This window comes from Aplysia californica, unplaced genomic scaffold (assembly GCF_000002075.1).
Source record: "Aplysia californica isolate F4 #8 unplaced genomic scaffold, AplCal3.0 scaffold00076, whole genome shotgun sequence".
Taxonomy (NCBI): Eukaryota; Metazoa; Mollusca; class Gastropoda; order Aplysiida; family Aplysiidae; genus Aplysia; species Aplysia californica.
In genome coordinates, this window is record NW_004797346.1 from 1,722,955 (window position 1) to 1,727,586 (window position 4,632).

At 39.2% G+C, this 4,632-nt stretch overlaps 1 protein-coding gene across 1 annotated transcript in view; it reads left to right on the forward strand.

The window, feature by feature from the left end:
• LOC101863008 (retinochrome) overlaps nucleotides 1-4,632 on the forward strand; it is a gene marked incomplete in the record, with an annotated part of 32,178 nt that overhangs the window by 10,718 nt on the left and 16,828 nt on the right.

The following is a 4,632-nucleotide window of genomic DNA, read 5'->3' on the forward strand; positions in this document are numbered from 1 at the left end:
GTGTGTGTGTGTGTGTATGTTTATACGTGTATTATTATAACATTTTAACGTCAAAAGCGATTTCCTTTTATATTTATTGAAGGTATGTGAATGGGTGGTTATTAGGTGCTCTGTGTGGTTTGCACTTTCTTTCCTATCAAACATCTGCCGTACTTATCTCTCCTCCTTCTTTTCTGTGTATGTTTCCCTCGAATAACATCTCGTAACTTGGACATTTTTGTAGCCTAATTTTGTAGCAAGGGCCGTAAAACTCTTACTAAATCTAAAACGAAGTTATTTCGTCCTTTCTTTAGTAGGCATCTTGTTAATTCCTGAGCAACGTTAAGATCAATATGCCCGTGTTTATGCTTTCCAGTGAATTTTCTTTTAAATGACATAGATCTTACCGGACCTTGCAATGTGTCCCCTTCAATGTATTATAAATATGCAATGACCTTATATGTTTTTGTCACATTCTTCATGAACCTAAAAGGGAAAAACTTCGAAAATGTTTCTATAATGTCATCAAATTTATTTCAGAAATACTCAAATCTACATCTGGGGGTTTCTTTTCGCGCTCAAAATACAGACGTTATATGAAAGCAACAGTCCACAGCAGCATTTGAGCAGGCCTTACACTTACACTTGAAATTTTAAACTTACAGAAATACAAGTAAAAGATCGTTTACTATTCAAGCTAAGGATTGCAAGACGTTGTGACATCACTGGATCTATGTCTTGCAAGGCACAATACCCACAACACCCAATGGACCAAAGTGATTTCTGTAAAGTCCACACTGAGACAGTAAAATGTCTGCTTTTAATGTGTAATAGTGCTAGGAAGTTCTGCTCTGATCTGTCGAACTATTTCATCGAAAAAGGTACCTAAACTAGCGAGTGTGCAATATTTTGCGGGTAACAATAACAATAAAACCAAACGTTTAAATTTGATGCTTTTCCTCGTAAAGCATTTCATTTCGTCCTATAAGATCCAGTTCCACGTATCAAGATTTTAGCGAATTTTTCAGGAGGAACAAAAAACAGATTAATGTAGGTAGGTATGAATGATCAACACACCGGAAACGATCAAGCCCTAAAAGCGTATCATTATGGTACGCAATTTAGGAATTCTTGGATTTACTATCGGTTTCGTAGTAATTTTTGTTGCGTCATTCAATATTAAAATCCATTCCGCATATCTCAAGATGAGCTAATTTGGAAGCAAACAGCTATGATAGGTGAAAAAGTTTATCTATTTGCGTTTAAAACCGAGGGCGGGAAACTCAATGGAATTTATATAGAAATGGAGCCCTTGATACGCGCTTGCGATTGGTAGAAAAAAAATCTCGCCAAAATCATGAAACGCGGATCTGGCTCTTATAGGACGATTTACAAATCAAAGGTTCAGAAAAATCAACTCTGTTTACAGCAATTTAAATTAATTCTTAGTCAAGACGTGAAGTCAAAAGTGTGATCCAACAATCGTATTCTTCAAACCCCACCGATCCTTATGAACACAAACAGCCAAAACATTTACTTTGCAAATCCTCCCTATAATATTTGGTTAATATTATGTCTCTCCTTTAGGAAGCGTTTTATAATACTAGCAACAATATTAGGTCATATAAGTGCAAAGATAAATATGACTGCAGGACACACAGGAACATGAACAACCTTGATATGTATATAATATGCGTTTGCCTGTTAACATTGCACATGTGCGTCGTCCTGCCAACCAAAAGAAAACAGGAATAAAAGCAAGCTGTCTCCACACCCGCGCCTTGTACTTGTGTTAAGAGAGCTAGATCTACATGTGTAGTAGTAGTAGTGTGTGTGTGTGTGTGTGTGTGTGTGTGTGTGTGTGTGTGTGTGTGTGTGTGTGTGTGTGTGTGTGTGTGTGTGTGTGTGTGTATGTAACGATTTAAGAGAGTCGTCCGACAGGACAGCGATATCTTCTTCGTGCTGTGAACAAGGACATTATTGATTTTTGTTGTTTCGGGTAGTAAACTTGCCAGTAAATGCACAACGCTGCCGCGTACCAGCACTTCTGTCTTGCCGCGAAATGTCGCCATTCACCTCAGTTGAGCTTACATGTCTTCATAAGCTGTGCCGAACGATGGTATCATACGGTTCTCCGTGTTTCCTCTTATTCTGCAAGGAGACATTATGATTTTGGTGTTTCGGACGGATCGTGGAAAGCAGACATTGTCAAGAGGAATGAACCAGACCAAAGCTATTTAGTCATCAGGATCAGCCTTAAAAGTACAGTCACCGTGGGAATAGAAGGGTACGACACGTTGTCATTTTTTAAACAATAGCCTACGTTTGTCTGTTTTGTTTGTTTTGGGTTGTTGGGTTTTGGGTGGATTTTTTGGGGGGTCGACTTTCAATCAAGCATAAAAACTAGTATAGGTGGCTGCTTGCATGCCTCTCGTCAGCAAACAATAGAAGGCTTGTCCCCTAATAAGCTTGGAGCTTGTGGTTTGTTTCTCGATAAATATACTTTACTACGGGACGTGTATCATGTTGAAGAAGCGCCATTAATTTGCCGTGCAGCTGTTCTGCTCCCTGAGTTCGATTCCTGCTTTGGTGAATCCATTCAAACACGCTCTCTAATCATTCTGCATGGGAAGCTGTATATTGATTATTTAAAAATCGTGTTTCAGTAAATGATTTTTTTTTCTTTCAGTCTACAACATTTAGTTCTTTTGAAGAGGAGGGACTTGTTTCGATCCGGCCTGTCGAATTCAACCCAGACCATGAGAAGATGTGCATTGATCGTAACAGAGAGATACTCAATAATAAACTTTGCAGGCATCAAACTCCTATTCCTGCTTAATTGTAGTGAAAGTATTGTGATTGAGTGGTAATTTCAACAAAAATGTTAATGAAGCTTTGGGTTTTCAAACAAGATAATAATGAATATAATGTGGTCTGAATGTAGAACAGAGAATAATTGTGTACTGGAGGAAAATAAATAGTAATTGAAAAAAGGGTGGTGGAAATGTAAAGAAGAAGACGAAAAGGAGAAGAAGAAGAAAAAGAAGAAGAAGAAGAAGAAGAAGAAGAAGAAGAATTTAATAACCTGTCCTAATAATCGTGCGGGCATAAAATGTCCTTGTAAGAAAATTCATAAAGATGACAATACCTCTCGCTCTGCACCCCCTTGAATGGCTACATAATGCAAAAGTAAAGATGTTCCTGCATCCGATCCGGACATTGGGGATTGCCTTGTTAGTGAGGCAACTTTCTGGGCCTTCGGCATATTGTGGTTGGGTGGCCAGTTCCTTTTCCTAACTCCGGTAACCATTACAGGAGGGGGCGAAACAAATCAGCGTCTGAACTGAGGCTTGAACACGGACTTTCTGCTTTGGAGACGTGCGCGCTAACCGCTCTGCCACCGCTCCCTCTCATGTACAGCAATTTATTCTACCTGTACAGTAATTAAAACAGCAAGCTACACTGATATTACTGATAATTACATATGATATAGTTCCGCCCTGCTTCGATATTGATTTTGCGCCCTTGGGCATCAAACGCACGCTAGTCGGATTCGGGTTAACCACAATTAATTACTTTCTCTATGCTTTTTCTATCAGTTAAGACTTGTCACGAATAATATGTTAATCAAGCTTAACACTGTTGTGAAGTGTGCGTTTAACTGACTCTTTGTATAAGAAGAGTATTTTTGGGCAGGATGCTGCAACCAACATTGAATGGTATGGATCCTGGAAGAATGCTGGGGTTGAAAAGGTCCGAATATCAGTCTTTTTTTAGGGGGGGAGGGGTGCTTTTGGAGGGGGTGGGTCTTCTTCCTTGTGTTTATCTGCTTTTCACCCTTTTCAACGTTTGTCTGGCAAAAATGAAAGGCGATTGATATATGGAGGAAAAGGTGTTTTGCATTACCCCTTTCACAGAACCAAAGACAAAAAACCAAAGCGATTTTTTCTTGAGTGTATGGGTGGGTGGGGTGGTGAAAGAGAGGAGAGAGAGACGGGTTTTCCTGATTCCAATGTTCTTCATAACTGTAAGAGGATTTTTTGAGAAATCCAACTACCTGGGAGAGTGAAAACCCAAATAGGATAAGGATCTGTGGGTGATATCTTTCAAATGTGTTTATTTAAACACTGGAAATGTAGCCAGTCTGTCACGGAAACGCGTCACCACTGGGGAAGATTGGGATACGTACGTCAAGCCCTTCTAAAAGTCACATGTATTTACCCCAGAAGTACAACGTTCTATCTGAACAGTATCAAGTTTTTGCGAAATTTGACATTATAATTTTTGAATTACACATGACAAGCTTTTGTAAATGTTTTTTTTAATATCTTGATAACTATTAATCAAAACGACCAAATATGTCAGATAGGACGTTGTAATTCTGAGGTAGCGATATTATTATCTGCAAGGGATTCAAACTTACAGGCAACGATTCTCTGCCTGGAGTTTAGAAGAGGCAAATTAGCTTTGCCCCAGGTGTTGGAACATAGTTTTGTTCAATCTGATTTATGTAGCGGACCATAGTTGCTTGAAGGTGAGGGTGCTAATGAAAAATAAACGATAGGTGTCTGTTGGTATGTTGACGTAGGCCCCTACCAGTAACGATGGTGACATTTGATTCTCTCTCTCTCTCTCTCTCTCTCTCTCTCTCTC